At 28.4% G+C, this 25,945-nt stretch overlaps 1 protein-coding gene across 1 annotated transcript in view; it reads left to right on the top strand.

Annotated features, from left to right (window-relative positions):
• Nucleotides 1-12,148: 12,148 nt before the first annotated feature.
• LOC107447985 (protein NDRG3) overlaps nt 12,149-25,945 on the top strand; it is a 37,899-nt gene continuing 24,102 nt past the window's right edge. The window contains exon 1 of the mRNA XM_016063049.4: nt 12,149-12,334. The gene's annotated coding sequence lies outside the window, so the exon portion shown is untranslated. The remainder of the gene's footprint in view (nt 12,335-25,945) is intronic.

The following is a 25,945-nucleotide window of genomic DNA, read 5'->3' as shown; positions in this document are numbered from 1 at the left end:
TACAAATTTTCTCCCACTCTCTCTTTTTCTTTTTTTTCCCCTTTACGTTCCATTTCGCTCTGCTTCACAAAATCTATGGGACTTAAAAACTTGAAATTACGTAGGTATGTAGAAAAAAGTACGTGGAGTACACCAAAATAAACCAAATTAAGATTCTACAATTAGTTCGAGAATTATTAACTGTTAAAATTGGAGAAAAGAAATACCATGCGTGCATGCATGGTATTGTCCATAGTCAATCTGTATCCCGCTGAAAAGTGAAATGCAATGAAAAATGAAATTAACACAGAAAAGTGAAATGCAAATTTGTCGTGCTGATAGTGTCATTTTTAACTGCAAACTTAACTCAAATTTTGTTTCATAAAACCAATTTGTTTGAAAGTTACTGCAATTTTAAATTCATTTTCGTGATTTTTTTTCAGCTTTTTACTTAAAATATTGACTGCTTATCCATTGCGGTAGAAAATTTAATTTTTCCTCACCAGATCATAATTTCTTTTTTTATAAAATCACGCTTGAGTAGATATCAATCAAAAGCAGAAAAAGAGAGAGAGAGAAGAGTGAGAAAAAGAGAACATTTATAGTCAAAAATTTAAAAATAAAAATATCTTAATAATGATCGATAAGAACTGTTCCCTATTTGAAATGTTCTTAGTTTATTGTCAACGAGTAAAAGTATTCTCATTTATTCATCTATTTCATCGCACTGAGTCACACGTTCTGTGTTCGTAAGGTTAACCTTTTTTTCCTTCAGGTTAAGATATTTATTATTAAAATCCAGGTTATCGTCCATTTTGTCATGATTAACGTGCAAACAAAATATTCTTACATACAGCTAAAAAAAATATTCTGTGTTTTTGGAAAGAATATCGATGTTTAAAGGGGGAAAAAACAATGATGAAAAGGAAGCAATTGCAAGAAGGTGCAGGATGTGGTGCCTTCTAGTACATATAAAAGGATGTAAATAATAAATATCTAAAATTTCCAGAAAGAAATCTATATTTTTAAGAAATAATCTTCATAAGTGTCAATATTTAAAGTGATACCATTGATATTTTATTTCAAGGTGTAAATTTAAAAAGAAAAAAAAGGCAAATGTTGAAATTGATTCAATTTGTTGCTTTTCATAGCTAAATTTATAATGAAACACTTTAACTTAATTTCGCTAATTGTATAATGCAATAATGTATATTTTTAGGAAATTTCTTGTAATGAGTTTTAATCATAAAAATAGTACCATACATTTTGCATTTGATGTGAAACTTCTTTTTAAGAATTAGAAGTAAAATTAGGAAAACGTGATTTATGAATGTATGACGTTGCAAGAGAAACTTCAGAAATTATGTTTGCAAATTCGCTCAGCGTAACTTACTTTTTTTAATTTTAAGATATATAAAGTTTCTACGAGGATTAATATTTGAAATTAGTTCATACATTTGAGCTTTTACTATTTCAAAAACTTACAGACAAATATCGAGAGAGAAAGAGAGTATTATGGCTTAGTTTTAACTTTATTCGGAACATAGAAAATTAATTTTTAAAGTTTGCATCATGAAAACTACTTTTTGGAATATTAATTATTTTTAAGAGTTTCGATTTTAAAAGTAGTTTTATGCACTTTGAAAAAATTATAGATTAAATTCGAGAGATAAAGAGGGAAATGGGGCTATATTTCAAGATAGAATTTCAAAATTAATTTTACTAATCTGCCTTATGAAACCTGTATGGTGTTATACATTTTGCATTTGCGCAGTAAGTTCTTTTTCTTCTTCAAAAATGACTATAAAAAGTCGAATTTCGCTTCGAGGAATAATCGGCCATAATTGTTTAATTTAATAAGAGATAAGAGATCTCATCAAAGAATTATAGCGAATATTTTGCAAATGTATATTCTAAGAAAGATATTAATTTCTCAAATTTGCACAGCGAAATTACATAATTTCATAACATAATTTTTGAAAATATCAGTCTTTAATTTGCATCGCGAAACCTTCATCTTTAGTACATAAATATTGTCTAAGAGTGTCAATGGTGTCATACTGTTGGCATTTGAACTGCAACTAAAAATTTGGAAAAAAATTATGAATGTTTCAAGAGGCATTTTAGAATTTAATCGCACAAATTTGCACCATGATACCTATAATTTTAGAAAATAGTTATTCTCGACTAGTGCTAATCTTTAAAATGATGTCATACATACTTTGAAATTGAGCTGAATTTTTGTAAGATACAGCAGTTGTTTCCTGCAGTTGTCAATACGGCGAAGCTTTTTACTTCACTGGGCACAATTTAGAATGACTTGCAGAAGGAAATCTATATTTTTAAGACATAGATATTTCCTATGTAGTGGTACTTTATTTGCGTCGTACTAAAATTCTGCAAATGGGAGTATTGACAACGGTCTGGGAAACATCCCGATGCTGTTCAGTAGACATGTCATCACAATTTTGATCCTCATCATAAGGAGTGGCTTCCCGCTTCTATACCCTTACGACCTGAAGACGAAATCCAGCACTTTAAGGTAGAACAGTTTAGCGAGAACCAATACCGTGCACCTTCGGTTCCTTCGCAGGCTGATCAAAGTGGTCACCCCACCCGCTCACTGGTCGATGCCAGTGACGCGTCCTCACTGAATGCACGACAAATCGTCTTGCACCAGTTTCTGAAAAACGTCTATCCTATCATGTCTATGCTATGCTCACACGCCTGTGCTATCGGATACAGTATGAATGGCTCTAAATGGCCTGTTTCAAGTAACTTTGGATGCCCACTTACATTGACAATAATCAGCTTTTATTACAAATTTTCAAAAAAGGAAGAAAAAAAATGAAAATCATTTGACGTAGCTTTCAAAATAAAAATTACTTAAAATTTAAGAATTTAGTTTGTTACAATGATATTTAACACACAGATACATATGCATTGTCAACTCGTTGGTTAAATAAATACTTCGGCATAAAAACGAGCGGGAAGAGGTGTCTGAAGAGAAAATTTTTTTTTAAATGTATAAAAAAGACCAAAGGCTTATAAAAATTTATATCTATATTTAAATTTTTCCTGCAAACGAATATTATTTAATATTTTTTATCCCTTTTTCTATTTTTTTTTTTTAAATAGAGGAATAATAATTATTTTTAATTATTTTTTTCTCAAATTTATTGAGTATTTAACTTTAATGGGTTATTGTTTCTTTAGTATTTTAATGTTTTAAAATTTCATAATTAAATTTGGTTAAAAAACATTATTACACTGAAACCTCAGTATATGGGACACTCTCGGTACAGATAAAATTGTGGGATTAAAAGATGAACGTGCTTAATGAGAAATGCAATGCTAGAAACTTATTCGTTTAAATTAATATGATGGTTAAATATATACATAAATTAAAAGAAGGAATTATATTTATGTATTACATTTAATTCCTTTCAATAAAGTTTTGCTGACAAAAATACAAAGAAGAAAGTATAAAAGCACAACATTTGTGTTCTATTTGCATAACTCACATACCTCGGTTTATCTGAACCAACAGAGAAAAAAAAATAACAGATGTTTGTTTGAATTTGTTTCAACTCATTTATTCCTTGAGATAAATTTTCAATTCATTTAACTCTACATATTTTTACATATACACATTTTTTGCAATGAATTTTGATTTGTAAGGTATAAAATTTCTTACATCATTTAAAATAATGTTATTTTTTAGTATTTGGAATGCAATTGGTGGAATAGTTTCTGAGTTATAAAATTTTGAAAAAGTCTCATAAATTTGATTTCTCGAAAACTACATGACCGATTTCGTTTAACTTTTGTCATTTAAAATTACATATTTGAAAATGATCTTCCACTGCTTTAATCATTGTTTTAAGTTAAGCATTATTTCCTACCTCATACTTATACATAAATATATATTTTAAAAGAACAGTAAAATCATCAACAGCTCTCTTCTTTGAATAATCTGAAATAGACTGGCCCCGCAGTTGACTTTGACCATTGTACCCTGTTTTTGAAATTACATTGTAGATAATAAGTAATTATTAAAGAAAATTTTGCATTGAGGATTTCTTTTTGGTACACATATGGAGAATGAGAAGACCGCAATTTTTCGAAAAGTACGTAATATTTTCTGTAAAATTCATTATTAATAAACCTAATAGTTTTTATTTTGCTTTAGATTCCAACATTCAGATCCCGACCTTGTCATTCGAGTTAAAATTATTCATACAATCTAAGTTTTATACCGTTCTCAAAAGTATAATGTTAAATATTGAAATTTATAACAATACAAAATTTTTTTAAAAAAATTACTTAAAATATACTTTTTACTGTAAATTGAATTTTGCGAAACGCAAAATTTGGAACTTGATTTCAATGGCATTCATTAATCTAAATATTTCTAATATTTTAAATGCGTCAATATTTGATATGCATGCTTTTACTTTCTTCATTCATTTATAAAACAAGAAGGTTGTTAAAGAACAAAACATTTAAAATATTAACATCTGTATGCAAAATTTATATCGTCTACTTTTTACCCTGAAATAGCTTATTTATCTCATCTAATGAGTTTTGTAAATTGGAAATAAAATTTTCCTATGTCTTAAATAATGAATAATAGTGATATAAGCACTAATAATAGTGATATAAGCACTAATCTGTATAATAATGCTAAATATTTAAAATTTTAAGTAAAATTATTTCGAATACCATTTACTAAATTTTTGGAAACTTATAAAGCGTTCTATGATTAGCTCTCGGATTAGATATCTTGATACTGTGATTTTGTGACTCCTTTAAGCTTTGTGATTTTACTTTAAATACTATGACTCCCTTTTGAATTAGATTGGGATTAGAATAACATATTGCATGCACTGTAACATATTTTGAACTAATATTTTTTAATATTGTCACTTACTAGGGCTGTTCCTTGTTTAATTTAACTTAGTTTCTTTACCAAATTATAAGAGCAAGCTATCTAAAGCATTTATATCCACGCACAAGCACTGTTTCATTTCTCCAACTTTTTATACTGAGATTTTTAATTCTTCTTTACCTCGTCATAGTTACACTGTTAGAAATTTCTGGGGAAAATTGGTTAAATAGTAATTTATTTAACTGTTACTTTACTTTATTCTGCCATAAATATGTTAATTGTGGGAAAAAACATTTACTGAATTTTTTTTCACCTGATACGTTTAAACAACCAGAATTTTATTTGTGCCAACTAGGCCCGCAGTCAATGAGAATCGAGCATACGTTCTTCGAAAGCTGGAATCTAAGCCATGTGATAAGGATTGCGAATTCAAATTTTTATTTTCCATCATCGCATGCCTAATAGTTTTACAATAATAAGGGCGGGGAGAACATCTTGTGAAGCCATTCAGTTCTTTGCAACTGGTTACATCATTTAACTGAAGCGGCTAGTCTGTATCAGTTTCTTGACCGACTGAACGGGAGTTCGAATCCCAGCGTAGACACCACAATATTTCCACCACCTCTTCAACTCATGAGAAGTTTCCTGTGTTCTGCTCTCTTCAAGTGGTGACCCTGGACTATTAGTGTATTATACTCTCACACGAGCATAGATGGCACAACTGTTAACACAAAAAATCTAGTAATCTAGTAGACTAGATTTTCTAATTAAGCCATATTTCTCAGTTTACTTGGGAAAACGCAATTCAGTCACATTCTAACTCTAATATACATTGCCTAATGAAAAATACCACATACCTGAGTCCAACATCAATTTAAATTTCATTTTTACGGTTCGGAAACCATGCTAGTTGTATATAATTACAAAATCTTACAGTTTTGCTTTCATGGTTTTTTAAGCATACCAGTTGCAAACAGTTTCAAAGCCACAGACTATTGCCGAGTATTTTACCGTAATTTTAGATGAAAAATTCTAACAGTGTATGCGAGCATCATAAATATGTACATAAATTGAAAAAAAAAAGCTTCATATCACCCTCCAAATATTTCACTAATAGCTTTCTTTCAAATATTGTGAAAAGGGCAGAGGAAGATTGTGGTCATTTATCATCAGTTTTTCCATAAATGAAACATAAATATTTTGACAGGAATAAAGTACCGGTCTTTTTGTTCCAAGTCTATTTTTTTAAAACTTAGGTCAAAGTCAAATAAAGGATTTGCCTTTCTTTCTCAGCAAAATGACATAAAATGGTAAAACAACCCTATTTTTCATTGCTTCTTAACTTTTAATCCCTACTGAATTTTTTTAAAAAAAAAATTTTAAATAGTTAAAAATTAACCTTTAAACACAAAATTACTTAATAAAAATCAGAACCAGAAGTTTGTTAAAGGAATCTACACAATTTTATTAAAATAGAAATTTCGCAGAAAAAATAGACTTGGAAAACTATGTCATTATATTTGAAAATAAGATTCTTAAAATGCTGTGACTTATAAAATCAACGTACGTTTTACAAAAAAAAAAGAACAGCTTAAAAACAGTGAGTATTTCTAATTTTTTTCAAAAATGTTTGTGCTTATACATAGAACTTTTTTTTTCTTTTTCGTCAGCTGTGTTGGAAAATTATGCTGAAACTGTTATGACTCCAAAATCATTTGCGCTAGGTTTCTGAAATTTAGGCATTGACTACTAGGAGCAATTGCAGCCCACGATCTTAAAAATCATTAAAAAAATTCTATTAGTCCATTCGGGAATAATATTTGAAAATTGAATTTTTCGCATTGGTTTATCACTAGCCATTGCTGTATCTTAAAATTTAGACGACTCTGTTCTGTAGTATATTAGGAGCATTCAGATAAAGAAAACCTGTTGTTTATTTGGTGTTATTATTGTTTTTCGAAAACCACCGACTTTCTATCGACTTCCTTAAAAAAATTTATGTAAAGTTCTTACAGCATATTTTAAGATATACTATGTATAAAATGAGCATCATTCCTGGAAAACTAAATGAGACGATATCAACTCGATTTTTCTAAGTTCGATTCTTCTTGCAGAACCATAGAAAAGTTGTTGTTTTTTTTTTATTCTTTTTTTTCCACATCAACATTCACTTATAAGCAATGGTTATTTCGACGCAGTTAAAAAGGAAGAGAATGATGACACCACAGCATATAAATTTCATTTTTCCTACGACGTTGCCAATTAATGTCTCCCGTATTTCATCCTTTCGAATTTGAGAGCCTTTGTTAATGAATAAAAAAGGCATACACCCTAAGCCAACAAAATAAGTTCTGATTAAATTCTCATAATTGTAATGAGTTTGGATTGATTTATGCATTCGATTCCTGTGTTTCCCACACGATATCTATCACGTTTTCGGTGTTGTTCTCTTGTAGAGTTTCCAGTAACACTGCACGAAAGGTCACTTTAAAGAATCAAAATGAGATAGGATATTGGAACTACAGTTCTGGAAATCTGAATCTTTATCAGAATTGAATAATAATTTGATATCATTATGCTCGTTAGGATAAAAAGGAAAACCAAATAATGATTCTTTAGTGAGAATATTACATATGCTACCGTGAGTGGCCAAAATTAGTGAATGTCAACATCCTCTGGTGACTGTTAATATTCATATAGAATGTTCGAAAATATTTCTTTAAAGTGAATTTGATAACTTTAAAGAAATAAAATGAGGTAGGAAATCAATACGAAAGTCCTGAAAATTTTATCTTTGTCTGGATTTAAGAAGAAAAAAACAGTTGTATCTTTATGCAAAAATGTATCATTATGTTATGCAATAAACAAAAGAAATCACTCAGTGTTATATATATTTAGTATCTCCTTTGGTGAAATTAATTGCATATGCATTCGATCCTTTCATCCTTGCAATTGTATCTTGATATTCCCGTTTGAAGTTGCCTTTGAATGTTCGGAAATTTAAGGGGAATTCGGCTGCTTTAAGTAAATCAATACGAAAGTTCAGAAAATTACGCCTTTATCTGAGTTAAAAAAATAATTTAATATGATTATGTTATATGTTATGTAGCAAGTAAGAGAAATCAATTAGTATTTAATGTTTTTAATACCTTCTACGATAAAAATAGATGAATATGTAACTGTGAAAGACCAAAATTAGTGAATGTCGTCATCCTCCGATGAATGTTGATATTCACGTCTGCGTTGCTTTAGTGAATGTTCAGATGTATTTTTTTAAAAGTGGATTCACCCTCTTTAGAGAAACAATGGGAATTAGGAATAGTTACGAAACAATGGGAATTAGGAATCAATACGAAAGTTCAGGAAATTATATCTTTATCTGATTTTAAATAGTTTAATATCATTACGTTCATTAGTAAATAAGAAAAACTACACAGTGATTTTTTTTCGTTGAATATCGTGTTGAGAATAGAATACAGAATTAAAAATGGAATATAATATGTTAATACGAATGATCGAAACTTGTGAATATCAATATCCTTTGAACTTGAACGTTCGAAAACATTTATTAAATTGTATCTTATCTTTCGTACATCTGCTAATATCAAAACACAACATCCACAGATGGTAACTGTTGAAAATATTTTCGTTTAACCCATATTTCTCACTTACGACTGCAAAGAGCCAAAATACATCAGGTACTAATGGAAAGATTGTTATAAGAAATTAAAGGGACTTATTTTTAATGCAACATTCACAGATTAATATCGTCGGTGTAGAATGAAAATGATGGTATTAATGACAGAAATCAGTCTGAATGGTGATTGGATATTCACCTATATTAGAGTTTTCAAAGGTAAATTCCCTTTACCATCATTACAAAAATTCAAAATAAAGTACACCAGTAAATTTTATTTTGAATTTTTACAACAATGTACACTTTAAAAAATTTCAGAACAAATTACTGTAAAAAGTACCACTACAGTACAGGCAACATCCGTGAAATTAATTTTACTGCAAAATCCATTTTTACTTTAACATTTTATCCCGTGAATTTTACAGTAATAATTGTTTAACCTAAGTGATTCAGCGATCTTACAATTAATATTACTGTAAAATTTACGGTACATAAAATTTTTTGTTCAGTGAAATTGAACAGTAGAAATTGATTTTACGGTGAAAAGAACAGACATTCTGAGTGCCGGTACCTTTTAACGTAATTTGATTCAGAATTTTTTACTGTGTAATATCTGATGCTGCTGTATTCAATTACGTGAATGTAAATAAAGGTCATTAAATAGCACCAAAGTTTTTTAATCGGAAGGTAAGAAGGTTCTCTTTAATAAGGATCTCTCTCACGGTTGTGCAAATCTGTTGTTCATTCAAATTCTTTTAGGATTTAAGAGACATTAGATAATGTTAAAAATTGATAATCATTAAGCATAAATACCTCACCTAAATTTATTGATTAAGTTAGGGAACTTTGAATTAATACTTAAAAAAAGAAAGCCATAGTAAAAAAAAAATTCATCCGCCTTGTTAAGGGTACACAGGGAAAAAGGGAAATAAATGAACCGCAGCACAATTAATCCAATCTGATTAATAGTGTTGTTAATTTGCATTTACAAACGGCGTGTATCGATTTCTTCTCCCTCTGCTTAAGAATTTTTTAAATGCAATAGAAATTCATTCCTACTAGGAGTTTTCTTTCATATACTTTCCTACTTATGTAGTTTCAAAATTTGAAATAGGTTTAAAAGGCAAAGTTTTTGACTTTGTAAATTTAGGTTAATTGCAGTTGCTCCAGACATAGCTATAACTATATGTAACTTAGTCAACAATAGTCGATTCATTAAATGAAATCAATAAAACTAAACTAATAAATGCAAAAATCTTAACGAAAATCAATAAGAGCAATTAAAAATATAGCATTTTAGTAAAAAAATTAGTTTTTCTTAATTTCAGATATTCAGTAAGATTGAATCTCTTCAATGATAAGGTTGAATGCGAACTATAAAAATTTTTTTTTCAAAGCATAACTTAATGCATATTATTTTGTTTTTATTGCTATTTTAATAAAACTTATGTATGTTTGATAAACTTTTAATATATAAATATATACAGGCTTAAAAAGTTTAAAGCTTTTAAACGTCTGAGGGACCGACAATAAATTACAAACGGAAAATAATGTTTCTGGTTACCATATGTTAAAGAATGTCGCAATAAGTTTGTAACAATTATTTTGGTTATTATATGAAATAATTGCCCAAAATTTCATAAACCTAGCTTAAACAATTTTGAAAATATGGACTTTTTATTAAAAAAAAAGCTAATTTTTTCGTTTTGCGTTTTATTGCTATAAATTTACAAATATTCGATAAAGTTAAAAAAAAATTTTGAAGCAATTTAAAATTAATTACAAAATTATTGCTTTACAATTTGAGAAAAATCTGCTTAACTCTGGCAAGATACGAGTAATTAAAGTAGTTATTTAATATTGCGTATGTTAAATGATTGTATGGAAAAATTTTGAAACTTATTTTGTTCCTTTTGTAATGAATTGTATTTGGCAACTAATAAAAAAAAATTCGATTTGAATGTCTTGAAAATTTAAAAAGTTTCAAGCAATTTTCTAAGTATCTTTCGTAATTTTTAAAAGAAAACACGAAATGATAAAGGATTTTCTACAAATTTCATTTTGTACTGATAAACAAGATTTATTAAAAATGACATCAGCATTGTTGGGGATCATCCCCTTAAAAGTATATATTTTTTCGCATATTTTCTTTCCTTATACAATCATATTCTGGTGTATGAACGTTCATTATCATTCGTTGTTCAATTTTGTCTTATGATACAATATTTTTAGAAAACCCTTTATCATTTTGAGTTTTTTTTTTAAAAAAAGTACACAAATAGCTTAGAAAATTGCTTGAAACTTTTTAAAATTCTTAGGATATCTAAATTAGACTTTTTTCACTAGTTGCCAAATACTGTTCACTATAAAATTAGGAAAGAAATGTTTCATTTTATCCACGCATGCGCAGTATAAAATAACTACTTTAATTACTTATATATTGCACAGTTTCCAACAAATAGTTTTTAAATTTTAAAGAAATAATTTTGTAAACCATTTTAAATTGCTCGAAAAATTTTGTTTAATTTTATTGAATATTTTAAAAGTAATAACAAAAAAATTAGCTTTTTATAAAGATGTCCATACTTCCATCAATATTTAATTTAGGTATAAGAAATTTTGTTCAGTTACAGTTTTTATAATAACTGAAATAATAGAAAAATTACAAGTTAATTGCTACATTTATCTGGTATAGCGTGATCAAAAATATTATTTTTCGTTTGTAACTTATTACCGGTCCCTAAAAAGAATGGAATGTACTGGAAGCATATTTAATGTAATAAGAAATTAAAATAGTATATCATTGAGAAAAAGGGGAAGGAAGATCTAAAGTGACAAGGAGATACATTGAGATGACTAAAATTTCAAAACCTCATAATATGCATAATAATAGAATGCCATGATGGCACAGTGATTAAGGCATTGAAATATCATTGGGAAGAAACAAATTCTATCCCCAGTGAAGGCTTGAAGCCCACCTAGCTTCAGATTGATGGGTGCCAGTTCATCGGAGATGTAAAAGTGGTTGGTGCGCAATGCTGATCCCACTGCAGCTGCCGTAATGCCTTGGTTTCGAAATTGTAGTGCCTTTAATTCTATGGCCACATCGGCAGACAAATTGGCTGTTGCATGAGTGCGTTTATTTAACAATGGGAATTATTGAATCAAAAGTAAATTTTAATTTTTCTTCATTTTAAATTGTAAAAATTTTCTAATTAGGTAAATATTATTATCGAGTACAGTAAATAAATAATAATTTATACAAGAAAAAGGATTAGGTTTTATTTTAGGGAAATACAATAAAATTTTTTAAAAAACTATAAAGATCTTATATATAATCGGGGCTTCTCTGATTATAGAGAGCCTAGAGTCCCATCTTTTGTCAGTCAGACCCTCTTTTCAAGATTCCCTCGATATATTCTTGGAATTATCTTCTTTTACTGAATTCATCAAACAATGTTTAAGTCAAGTATAAATTGGCACTTGTATCACAATAAAACTTAGACAATAAATTATTAGAAAAAAATATGTAGCACCTCGGCGACAGGAAAACTCGGCAGTAGTCATAACTTATATTTTAAGCACCTATTCGACTACTGTGAAAATTGTGTAAAATGTTGATTCCGTTACCATGGCAACCTTCTGGATGCAGGGCGGAGGCAATGCGCATGAGCAATCGGGATCGTGGACCCAAAGGCTAAACCTTTCGGATTCATCGAACATTCATAGAAACGGTCAACCTAACGGGTAAAAGGTTGCCGAAAAGTCCGGGGAAAAAGTGCTCGATTCCAGCATCAAAATTAAGCGTGTTTAGACTTTCGCTAAAGGTAAGAGTCTATACTTTATTTGCATATTTATTTAGTGCATTTTAATTTTTTCTATATTCGTCATCAACCAAGAAACATTTAAGACGCTATTTATCATAAGTTTTATTTATTGTTTTCTTTTGGAGTCATGAGTTCACCTTTTTGACATTGAAGGAATTTTATGACCTGTGAATGAAATTTTATGTATATGAGTGTTCTTTTTAGAAAAAAACTATGACCTATTTTCACTTAATTAAAGTACATGTGTTTTATGCCAACTGATTGAAATATTAATTTAAAATTTAAATATTGATGTTCAAGAAATACAGTCGGACGATGTATGAGTCGAAACACAAAATTATTGCGAATAAATATTTCCATCATTGAACAGTTTTATCAGTAGGAATTTATACATTTTTTAATTCAATTTAAATATTTTTAATGGAAAACCTTATTGTCAATATTAAAAAAAATGGTCTTTTATACTTATAAATAATTTACTAATAACTAAAAGATTGCTAATATTTTTTTAAATCTTCATAAACGTGATTTGATGTAATACAATGTTTTGATGTAGTACGTATTTATTTGAAACTGATAGCGCGAAAGACATGAACTTTGGAGAGAGATTCCTGGAAGAAAAATATTGAGGGTAAATGACTCGGAAAATCTCTTTTTAATATTACTTTACGGTTAATCAATTTTGATTCAGCTGCTACCAAAGTTATTGCTTTGACTACTTATATTCCTTTGGTTAACTTTTTTTTAGATTTCGGAAAACTAGAGTTTTGCATAACACACTAAATTACATTAAATAAATTAAGATCGTCACTATATATTCACGTTTTGTAAGCAAAAAATATACTTGCTTAGAAGGGCAACGTTACTAAACGTCCTTTTTGACATATTAAGTAATCTTGTAACATAATAATTTGAAAAAATACGAATATCATAATCAAATGCAATCATTTTCTGTTAATTTTATTAAGGTTCTCGAATTATATTCTCATTTGTTAGAAATGTATTTGCAAAATTGATAATAACTCAAGCATAGAATTTGTTATAACATTTATCTACTTCAGAAGATAAGACTTCTCAAAATTAAAATATTTCAAATCGCAATGAACTACATTTATTTTTTATTGTGCTTCTCATAAGATTTCACTGTGAATTTGAATTTAATGAGAACGATAGTTGAAAAACTTGTACCAGAAGCAACATTTAGTCAGTAAATATCAATAAGTTTTATGATTCTTTCACATAATTTATCAAATCACAATGAATTAGGTTCATTTTTATTGTGCTATATGATCTCATTGTGAATTTGCATTTCAATAAGAACGACACTTGAAAATGTTGTACCAGAAGCAACATTCAGTCAGTAAATATCAATAATTTTTAATGATTCTTTCACATAAATTGTAGGATAAAATTAAGCGATTATTATTGTTCTATCTTTGATAGATGAAATGCAAAAATTTCACAGTTTTCATAAGTGCTACTTTTAGTGAAAAAGGAGGAAAGTTAAACAAAAAATGGTGGACTTTGAAATGCATCAAATCATGCATTTTATATCTAAGGTTTTTTAAAATTACTGAAATATTTCAATCGTCAATTAATTAGCCGTACTCAGAATGCATGGTCGAAAAGAAGGAAGATAAATTATTCATTATAATTAAATAAAAATTGTTATTTACAATTTTCTGTGCCTGGTATTTAAACTATTTAAATGTTTTCAATTATTTTTTTCCTTTTTATTTCAATGATCTGGGATCGGAGACTAACAGAGATTATTTTGTTTAACATATATCAGTTATATAAAATATAAAAAATATGGAGTCATTTTAAAATAGAGAGAACACAAAATCAAAAATACTGATTTTGAAGACAGAGCCCCTCTATTTTTAAACATTTCTGAAAAAAACAGCTTTATACTAGTTATTATAGTTTTATACTCAAAAAAGTTAATTTGATACACCTACTTTCTTAAAAGAATGAAATATTTTAAAACAGAAAAAAGAATTCATTTTTGGAACAAAAAATTTCGCAAATTTGATTAAAGTATGTTCAAAATATGCTATTGTAGAACTTAGGCTAATTTATTTAAATATTCAGCAATTGATATTTATGTTTGTATTTTTCTTAATTAAGGTTTTATTGTTCAGTAAATAGTAATTATTAGAATTTTAAATCAAATTTGTTAAAATTCGTATTGTTTCATGCATTATAATTTTGTAGAAAAAATGAAAAGTTTCTAAAATAAATTATTAGCGAAACTGTTAGCGAAAAAAAAAGAACAAGAAACGCATAAACTAAGTATTCAATCACAAAATATTTCGAAATTAAAAATCAAGTAATTTTGTCTCTTTGATGCTCTTAACTAAAATAAAAATTGTTGGATTGTTTATCATCGAATAAACAATAAATATTAATGCTGGATTAAAAAACAATATCCAGTCGTATTAATCTATTCACGATTTAAAACTATTAACAACTGTACTGTGTAAGAACTATTTACAATATAAAATAGATTAGCATAACTTTTACAACGAAATTAAAACAAGGAAATCCATAAATTCATTTATTTTTCATGAAAAATTTGCATAATTTATATATAAGATTTTTTGATTCCTCCCCCACCCTTCGTAAAGAATCAATGATTTTAATTTTTTAGCTATGATTAAACTAGAAATCATAAAGCCCTTGATTTTCCCTGCACTAAGTTAATGTTTGCTTCTCCGCAAAGGAACAATTATAAACAAAAAGTTACTTTTCAAGGAGCTAAATTGTGTCTCTCTATTCTCCAAATTCAATCTTTCTATTCAAATTTTCCTCTACGGCAAATGGTGTTAAAGAGTTCATCATTTTAGAGTTTACATTTACCTTGTATTTTTTTTCCTTAAATTAGCTTTTATCAATCTTTCCAAGCTTTACTATATCTAGCTAATTTAATGCGAAGAAAAAAAATTCTGGTAATGTTAATGCGTAATTACTGGTAATATTAACGAGCAACAATAGCATAATTTTGGTTAATAAAACTATAATATGCAATATATACCATTCATTAGGTAAATTTTCCTTAGAGCATAATTTTTGTATAATTCATCTCAAATTATTCAATTTTTGAATTAAAGACTTGTACACATTTCATACATCATTACTCCAAGTAATAAGAAAATGCATAGTTTTATCATGGTATTCCTGAAAACAAAAAATGAATTTTAAATATAATAAAGATCCATTTAAGATTTAAAATTATTAAGCATTAAAGTATTCATTTTTGTTGAGATTCTAACTATGCCAAATGCTTTTAAATAGGACTTACCCTTTTTGTTAAAATCACTTGAGGATTTGCAAATTGTAACCAATCACGAGTTAATCGAATGGCTAAAGTTACAGTAATTTTCGTAATTAATGAACGCACGATGTCTAAGAAATCTTTTAGGTCGATAATGAAGGAAGAAAGGAAATGTTTTCACCCCTTGATAGCTCATCGTCAAAATATTTAAGATTTTTATTATTATCGTGCATTAAAATTAACAGTTAACATTGAAATAGTTTTAACGTGCATTAAAACTAACATTAACAGTTATTACAGTTACGCATTTTCCTTACATCTTATAAAAAATTTAATTACATGGAGAAAAAATTTCTGGTAAAATTACCGTGCAGTATGGTAATGATTAAAGAAAAAAAAGCATAATTCTGGCTAATGAAACCAAAATGTATGGTATTTAAACCAATCATTTGGCCCTTTTTTCCGCTCATTTGGTAATGGTTTACCGGAAATTCTAGTTTTTAAAAATATATTTATTATCTGAAATTTAGTAAAATATATAAAACCGAAAAGTAAATTTAGCCGAATTTCCAAAAAGATGTTCCGCGGGACCCTGTGACAGGAATTACAGGGGTTCCGAGAGTTGAGATTTATTTTAACCAGTAATAATTATGTTTATATTCAATCAATTATCCATAGTTTATTTCATATTTCGGTTGTTAATTGGAAATTATTTAAGTAAATGCTGCTGAAAATAAATAGCAGGATTAAAAAAGCTTTTTTAGTAACAATATAATAATTAAGAAAAGGATATGCATTTATAAAAAGCAATTTTTGTATTTCTCATTGAACTATTTAAAATAAAATAACAAAATTCTAGAATAAACATTTACTTCTTTCTGATAACCATTCTCAAAATTTATAAAAATTCTTTTTGAGCTACTATAATTACATAAGCTTATTTTTATTCATTTTTAGCATTATCACATCCATCAAGAAAAACTCATAATTTTAAAATAACTTTTAAAAGTTAGTTCATAATTATAATTATTAATTCATATTTTTTATAATTAATTAAAATTCATAACTTTAAAATAATTACTTTATAATTAATTTTAAAATAATATAATTATAATTTTCATTTTTTACATTTAATATTTTCATAATAAGTAGTAGTCTTTTTTTATAAATTAACAGCTGCTAGTGAACTTTTTTTTATGATGCCGGGGTTCGCCCAAAAGAGGTTCAATCATTTAGGGTTCCATAGTCGAATTATATTGGAAGTCGCTGCTGGTCTAAGGTATCATGATAAAATTACTAAATGTAATCACATATTATAAAACCATATTTTATTGTTAATTTTGCCAATCAAAGAACTTCGGTAAAAGCTACCGAATTTTTCGATGTTTCCATAGAACCAAGAACACTGAAAATTTTACCATATTTTGGAAGTTTTGACTATACTTCCCTTCTCAGTGTAGTTATAATAAAATTCTACGATAATTTCATCTTTAAAATAACGTGATATTTATAAATGTATTTAAAATTTATTTCAATTAGAAAGACTATTATTTATTGAAGTCTGCCTTTTAAATAATTTCCAAATTTAAAGTCATAATTTTAAATAATTTATAAACATTTAATTTTTTTAGTAGAATAAATTAGCCTCAAATAACTGATCCTTAATATTTTTAACTTAATCGGCCTTGATTAATAATGAATTTAATATCTTTTCATTCATGCATGACACGATTCCTTACATTATCATCCAAATGACATCTAACTGTCAAACAGTGAAGATATAAATCCGTTTTACTTAAACCCCTATTAAGACAACTTCCGAGAATAGAACTTAGCTGCGCAGTTGGAGAATATTTTAAGAAATGTACGATACATATTAAGTCAGTGAATGAAAATTTGAGGACACAATTTCGAGAAAGCCATTTAACGAGAAAGCCATAAAGTTTATGTCTTCTACTTATATTTTGTCCACAATTGTTCTCTAAAATTGTAAAACTTCTACATAAAATTTAAGTTATATTTATGTCATGATGAAGAGTCATTTATTAGTAAAAGATTTAAAGTTACATTTGTTATAAAATAATTTAAAGTATAAAACCAATAAGCAAGGAACTAAAGCAAGCAAACAAAGCTTGTAACAAAGAAATTTTTAAAATTTTGTTTCTGCTTTAAGATGTGTTGTTGAACGAGAAGTAGTATAAGTAAAAATTAAGAAGCATTATTCAGATTATGGTGTCTTACATGCGGGTTTTTTTAATAATTATTATTTCTTTCCACAGTTTAAATAATATTTAACGATAAAGTATACTCTCTCTGATACGCTGGGAAAAACTCGAAGAAAAAAATTTCTGATGAACTCAAACAAACTTTTTAATGTTATGTATCCAAACTTACTTTGATTCACCACCACCCTCTTCACTGTTGCTAGAAACATGCTCCTTTCTTCAAAACACAGAACACAAATATACAATATTTATTCAAATTTCGATTATTTCCTTACACGTTGTAAATATTAAACAACAAAAGCATTGAAAAGTTATATCTACCCATGATTTCACAGTTTATTTCTCCTTTTTATACTGACAAACAAATAGTTTAAGCATAAGAAATAAAATACGTAATTTACTAGAAAAATGATTAGTAAAGCAATCAATGTGTAATAATTTATCATTTTTTGTTTAATGGGATGACTGTGGGGTTATTTCTTCACTAATTCTTCAATATACGGAATAATACTTGTTGTGGCAAAACAATGGTGACTTTCAACTTTCAATCTATTTCTTTAAACCATTTTCACTAAACTTAAGTGAAATTTATTTTTCGCCAATGTAAGCCGACTGAATTGTGAAACAATATTGCAGAAGTTGTGGCAATGACACTGAAGAATAAGATTAGCACAATCAAGGCACGTGTTTTGCATGAAAATCATTTTCAATCTAAAATTATCATCTATAAAAATACAAAGAACTCTTTAAAACAAAGAAATTAAAGGGATGTAGAAGCTCTAGAAAGAGTGACGAAATTTATTTTCTGAATATACGAAGGGGTCGGTAGTATAGATTAAGTGCAATCAAACCCTTCTCATTTCTCTCATGCAAGAATGAAATTCCCTCTTGGGGGAATTCTCCCGAATTGGAAACCACTCTGGGTTAATATCATCAAATATTTAAAGCTTCCATTGAGTATGATATCTGTGAAACATTTTTAACAATTTTGTCACCCAAAAATTCGAGAAAGAATGCCTAAATTTAATTCAGGAAGATACGAAGGGGCCAGTAGTATAAATCAAGTGCAATCAAACCCTCCTCATTACCCCCTTGTAAGAAGGAAATTTCCTAAATGGGGAATTTCTCCTAATTTAGAAACCACTGTTTTAATACAATCAAATATTTAAAGCTTTCGTAGAGCATGATACTTGAGAAAAATAGTTAGCAATTACAACTTCTTTTTTATCTTATTTTTTTAAAAGTCCATCATATTTCGAAATAACATGAATTAAAAAAACTAATTAAAATTTCAATAATTTGTGAAAAATAAATTAACTGTCCCAAAAAAAAATTTAGTATCCTTCTAAAAAATTAACCGACTATGGCAATTTGCCTTCTTGAAACACTCTGTTAATTCCTCCCTGCTATTCATCAAATAAAGACTGACTTTTAAAACTTAGTAAAAAAATGTTGTTATCTTAAGAATCATTATTAATAAAGGTAGTATTAAAAATTAAAATCTGCTTAAATACCGAAAAAAACTGAGTGGAGGTGAGAGTCGATCTCCAAGTTTCACCCAGCAATTATATCGATTTTACGTTTTTAATCCCACTTTTCAAAATAGGGATTCGTTAAATTTTGATCTCAGTTATTATTTATTCTTTGCTTATAAATTTGTTAGCAATTGTTACTATCCATAGTATTTTTTAACTTCATTTTTGACAAGTATTCGGTAAAAATGCACAATAAGTTACGAAACCGTTCAAGTACGCTAGAAAATAGAAATGGCTTGAGTTCTATCCATATCAATTTGTTTACTCATTGTACATAGTTGATTTTCATGAATTTGTTTTATAAATATAGAAAACTTCAGTTCATAAGTTGTTGTTTTTTTAATTTTATATTTTATAACCGGCATTGAATAGCCGACCCAATTCTGAGTTTACGACTATCAATTAGTTTATTTACTTAACCTCAATCCACACTAGCAGGGGCTTACAACTGTCAATGCTCAATTCTGTAACCTCGTAATTTTGAACCCAATCCAGAGGTCAAGAATATTTCTGGATCAAGTATTGGGACAAACTCATTTAACTAATCCTCATCGAACTAATCCTCATTTGCGTAACACGGGGAGGAAATCCGTGAAAAATCCCATGGTTAGCCTTATGGCTAGGGGATTCTAACCCATCACCGAAGACATTTTACTTCAGCACTGTGGTTGGCGCGAGCCGGGAGCAGAATTCGTATCAACCTGCCAACGCAGAGATTCGAACATGGGTCACCTCATTGGAAGGTGAGCGCTCATTCCCCTGAGCCACCGTGGCCCAGCCTATGCGTTTGTTGAAATTTTACACTACATTAGTCAAGCTAGACAATTTTTCAATTAGATATTATTATTTTTTAAGACCAATTACAAGTTTTCCTTTCAAATAGATGCTGCAAGTACGTAAAACTTTATTTAGTTAGTCTTATTATATTTATGTTTGCTTCTCTAATGCATTACACCAAAAGTGAATAAACCACTTAAAACTCTTGCACGATAATACTTGTTCCTCGTGAGATGAAGATCATAGATTTTTATTTTCTATTTTTATCACCAAGTCTCTTCCGAGAAGACGCCGCTAATATGACGCCTTTTTTGGATTGATTACTTAGTATGCAAAGTCCTTAACCATCGATCGAGCTCTATTTTCAGATGATGGAATATTTATAGAAGATAATTAGTAATCCTGTGGGTGGGGAAAAGTTATCAAGATTAACCTGCCCAAAAAAGAAAATTTAATTTTAGCTATACATATAGTTAAGTAAATACAACATTATGCAACATCAACGATTTTAATGACTCTTGAAGGCATTTTCTCTGAAATTGTTTAAACATTATTTCTTTTCTTTATGATTCACTCGTTACTGAACTATTTTTAAAATATTAGTTACATTAAATTGACCCTTTAGGACATAATGTTCTTGTAATTAGTGAACGTTATACCATAATTAATACAATATCTTTCATTTTAATACTTATATTTAAGTGTAAATTTAGAGATTAAAAAAAAAACTTGTACTGAAAGTAACAGAAAACGTTTCTATCAGAAATAAAGAACGTGTTAAATTTATGAAATTTATATAATATAGAAAATTCCTCCCACAAATTCCAGTTGTCAGTAAAGGATGTCACAGAAGTGAAGGTTTCAGAAACTTGAGGCCTGGTGACGATTTGACATGACGGTGTGAGGTGGTCAGTATTACACGCCAGTCACATTTACTTCTCAGACTTACTGGTACCCAACGATCTGAAACTGGGTGTGGGAAAAGAAACCCTGATTTTTCGAAATGATAGCTTAGGGCTTTAACCACAGTTTCATCGTAGCTATATGTAATAGCTTCTACGCAATGCTATTTTATGATTCTTAGTTATTTGAGATTTAGGAATGTATAATTTTTAATGATGAATGATTTTTTTATTTATCGTATTACTGATGTACTTAGTCAAATGTTTTGTCAAATTTAAACCCTCATTGTCTTAAATGCTATTGCAGTTATTTACATAATATAACAATGGCATAAACTTGAGAAAACCATTGTTATTACAACAGAAATATTTAAATTCGCATAATAATTCTAACTTTTTGGCTTAAGAAATTATTATAAATAATAGAAGAATAAGCAATTGCTTTCATAAATCGCTTTTTAAAAACGATATATACAACAGAGAGTTCCATAAATGTTGCGACAAGCTTTCACCGAAACTAGGGCACATCATAACGATTGAAATTGCATAGGAACCTATGTTTCGATATGTCGTCGTTCACGGCTAAGGGAGCTTCCTTATTATGAACTGTTTTTTCGTGTGCTTCTAAAAAGGACATAATGAGGAATCGCCCCTAGCAGCGTATGACGAACTTTCCAGGCATCGGTTCCAATGCAATTTCAATCCTAGGATGTATCCTAACCCCCCTAAAAGTTTGTCGCAAAATTTATGTGACCTTCTGCTGTATATAACGTTTTTAAATTTGCACATTCCGACAAAAAGAAACTGAGAGTTTAAAAAGTAATTGTAGCTTGTAGAAAGAAACTAATTGCAAATTTGAAATCAGCAATACGAAAGTATCTAAGATCTGTTTAAAAAAATCTCATGCAAGTGAAAGCAGAAAAAAAAATGTTTTGCTTTTTGTACTTATTTTTCAGCATTTTATAGACTCAGAATATTAATCGAAATCAGAAATTATAGTTTTAAAATATAAGAAAGATGAGCAGTTTAAACTTTCAGACTCGTTCGTTTTTCATGCAGTTATTAGCATTGTAAATTTAAGTTAATAATACTTTCATGTTTTTTAAAAAACTGAAACTTTTCGAAAGCCTGTTTATATTAAATGCCAGTTCAATTAACTATTAATTCATAATAAACTTATTGTTCTATAACTATGAACGACATCACTTATATTGTTCGACTACAACTACGATGCATTCTTCTAACACATAACAGGAAAATTTACATAATTTTTCGAAAAATCTAAAATATTTTCTGAGTCTTAATCTTAATCATCAGACTGCATGGTAGTTTCTCCTTCAAAAGTCTTCACCTGCATACTCGTATGCAGCAAGAAGTATGCAAGAATTATTCTTGATGTTAAATAACTAGTAGCAATTTAAGCTTATTTTATGGCTATATAAAAAAATATTAAGATTCCCACACATGTTTTTTATAAACATGTGAAAATACGTGTTATCGGTAATAATGTTACATTGTTAGAACTTAACAATTAATATTGCATGATTGATAATGCATAAATTTCATGAAGCTTAAGAAAATTTCATGAAAAATTATCATAAGGAACAAAACAATTATTATATACAGGAGAGAAATAAGAAATAAAAGATCCAAAAGTTAAAGTTCTACAAAAATAATTCAAGTTCTTTAGTCAGTTTGAGTTGTTATCGATGTTCATTGTTGGTTATGTTAGTTAAAAAATGAAAAGAGCAATGCCCTTTTTGTTTTTTTGTTTGTTGAACTTTTTTTTCTCTTCTGTTGCTTCAGTTTTTGAAACGGCAAATTCAAATATAAATTTAAAGTTCATGAACTTTTGTTAAGTTCATTTATTACACAAATGTGGGGAAATCGTCTTTGGAATTTCAGCATGTTTTCAGAAATAACTTTTTTTTCTTTTTTTCTTCTCAATGTGCTGTAGTTGCAAAGAAGTTACAATTACGTCTTCAAATTTTCTGGGCAATCAGCTACACCAGTTTTTTAGTCTTATTTCAAACTTCAATGAAAACAACTACTCTTCGTTTTTCTATTGTTTGCCTATCTTTTTAACTTCAATGAAAACAACTACTCTTCGTTTTTCTATTGTTTGCCTATCTTTTTTACTCCCCCATGTGTTACAGTTTTTAGTCTGGTAACATCAATTAAAACTGAAATGTTTTTGTGCAATCAATTGCACAAGCTTTTAGTCCGATTTCAAATTTAAAAGTGCTTCATCAGTAACTCATTTCAATTCAAACTTGATATCACCTTAATGCTTTGCCAAAACCCCATTAGATATATTAGTTGCTCTACATTTAGAGTTTTTGGCTTGAGTCTTAGAGCTAATAATATTTTTGGTCGACTCATCATTGCCAATTGTATTAGAAACATCAGATAATGAGAAATCATTCTCAATGGTTGCTGTGCCTGTTTTGTCATTGATTATGACCTTTTCTTGTTCTCTAGTTTTGATATTCTTTGAAGTGAAAGGCCATGGAAGACTAAGCCATGTCTTTTTCTTTTCATTTTTAGAACTGAAATTGTGTTCAGTGATAAGTCACCATTTCCGGGAATTGTGTCTAATATTTCCTTTTTAGACTTGCTTTTTCTTTGTTTTTGATATTTTTCTTAAACGTGAAAGACCATAGAAAATGAAAAGAAGACCTTTTCCTTTCATTATTAGTTTTTGTACTTTTTTTCAGGTGATGATGTATCACTATCAGCAGCTACTGTGCCAGAGATTTTATTTTTTAACATAGTTTTTTTTCTTTAGTGCTAAGTCATGAACCCAAAGTGCATAAAACATACTCATGTAAAGTGCTCCAGTTTTTTTTCCTCTGTAAGTTTTTCGCAGCGTTTTCCATCTCTATTATCACACTCCCTCTGTCTGAAATACTGATTAGAGTTTAGAAACTATATCATTGCAAGAGTAAAATCGATATTAGAACCACCTCAATGACATTCATTTCTAAACTCCAATCATTAGAATAAAAAGAACGTATTTAGTTACAGTTTATCTATTTTTTTATTCATATAACTTTTTCTACCAATGATAAAATTTATTTTGATAAAAGGAATTGTTTGTTGATGTCTATGTGTATTCCTCCATAACTCCAGAATCGTTTGCACTATCATCCTAAAATTTGGATATTGGGTGTAATGGGGAATTTTATACCCAATTTTAAATTATATATATACATTAAAAGGGGATACTTAAATAATGCCCGATTTTATTAATTAGGGTAAAAACGAAATAGTTTGAAAAATATTAAAACGTACAAACATATACATATACTATGCTTACTAATATATACATAACATAACATATACATATACTATGCATAAACTGTACATATACTATGGTATGGATCCATATTATACAGACTGACTACTCATGCGCATTTGGACCGGAACTTTTATTTATTTCAATAAATTACTTTATATTATTTGCTAATATAACTGTCGACAGTTCTTCATATTTAGCTGGTTCATCATAATTTATTGACTTGGGGACTAACTTGCAAAGCTCACCAATTTGATTGTCAAATCAGTAAACTACGATGAAACAGCTATTTCTTATTTTATCTGAGTGCAATTTCAGACCATATAGTTAGAAAACATAATATTGCGATAGTTAGATAAACAAAAGTACCAATTCAAATGCGCATGAACAGTTAGCGCTCTATAGAAAAGTACCCCTAGCGGCGTACGAAGAGATTTCCGGTCACACGTTGCCATTCAATTCTCAATCCTTATGATGTGCCCTACTTCCCATTCCCATTTGTTTCTGCTGCATTTAATACCCTGGGAAAAATCTTTTTTAAAAGGTTTATAAAACTGAATTGAAATGTTAAAATTATGCAAACAGGAAGGAAATGGAAAAATAACGCTATTTGTACTTAAATTCGGGAGGTGGAGGGCTACGATGCTTCTTCCTCACCAATTTCCAGTTTCTAATCAACACTTCCTTGTATGAATCGCTCATATCGAAAATCATCGTCAATCGCTAACATTCAAACAGATTCGAATAATTAGTAATTTTTTTCCAGGTCTTTTATAAACCTTGTTAACATTGTCTTTATTTATAAATTGTTGAAAAGCAATGTTAATGCCATCCAACATTGTTCATTATATTCTCGTTTTGTTATAAATATTTCTCATTCAATGTTCCTAATAAATGAATGAGTTATGAGTGAATTATGCACAGTTACTCCACAAAACATTAATACAAAGTAATTTCTCTTTTGAAAGTTTTCAATATTTCTTTATAGAAAAACTTACATTGAGTAATTGTAAAAGAAGTCGAAGTTGAGGAATCATAGCGTAAAAATAGGGAAAATTTGTAGAAGTTCCAATTAGAAAAATATGCATGACCCCGACTCCGATATATATATATATATATATATATTGTTACACTCAATTTGCGCTTTTGTTTTCATCTTTTGTTTTCATATTTTGTAATCTGGCAATCTTTCTGCGAAAACATTTTTAAATCATTCTTGAAAAATATCCGTCCGTGTAAGTTGTTATGATTTTGCTACTCGCTTTATAGTCCCCCCTTTTTAATGTTTTTTCTTTTTATTTTATTTTATTATCTGTTTTTACATGTTATTTTTACTTTTTATGATCTATTTTTATGTAGTTATTTTATAAAAAAAAATTTTTTTGAGTGCTCCTCACACTATTGTATTAATATATTTTGCTCTGGCTTTATTGATACAATATCAGAAAGCACTCTGTTTTGCGGATATAATCGTGTGGGCTGAAGAAAAGATTATATCTTTTTTTTCCGGTTTTTTAATTAACATTTCATTTTTTTTTTTTTTTTTTTTAAATAAAATGTTGTTTATTTTTTTTACTTATTATTTCCCACCCCCTTT

The sequence above is a fragment of the Parasteatoda tepidariorum genome, chromosome 3, assembly GCF_982258835.1.
Source record: "Parasteatoda tepidariorum strain Cologne lab strain chromosome 3, Ptep-v5.0, whole genome shotgun sequence".
NCBI classification, from domain to species: Eukaryota; Metazoa; Arthropoda; class Arachnida; order Araneae; family Theridiidae; genus Parasteatoda; species Parasteatoda tepidariorum.
This window is presented reverse-complemented; position numbering and strand designations above follow the sequence as displayed.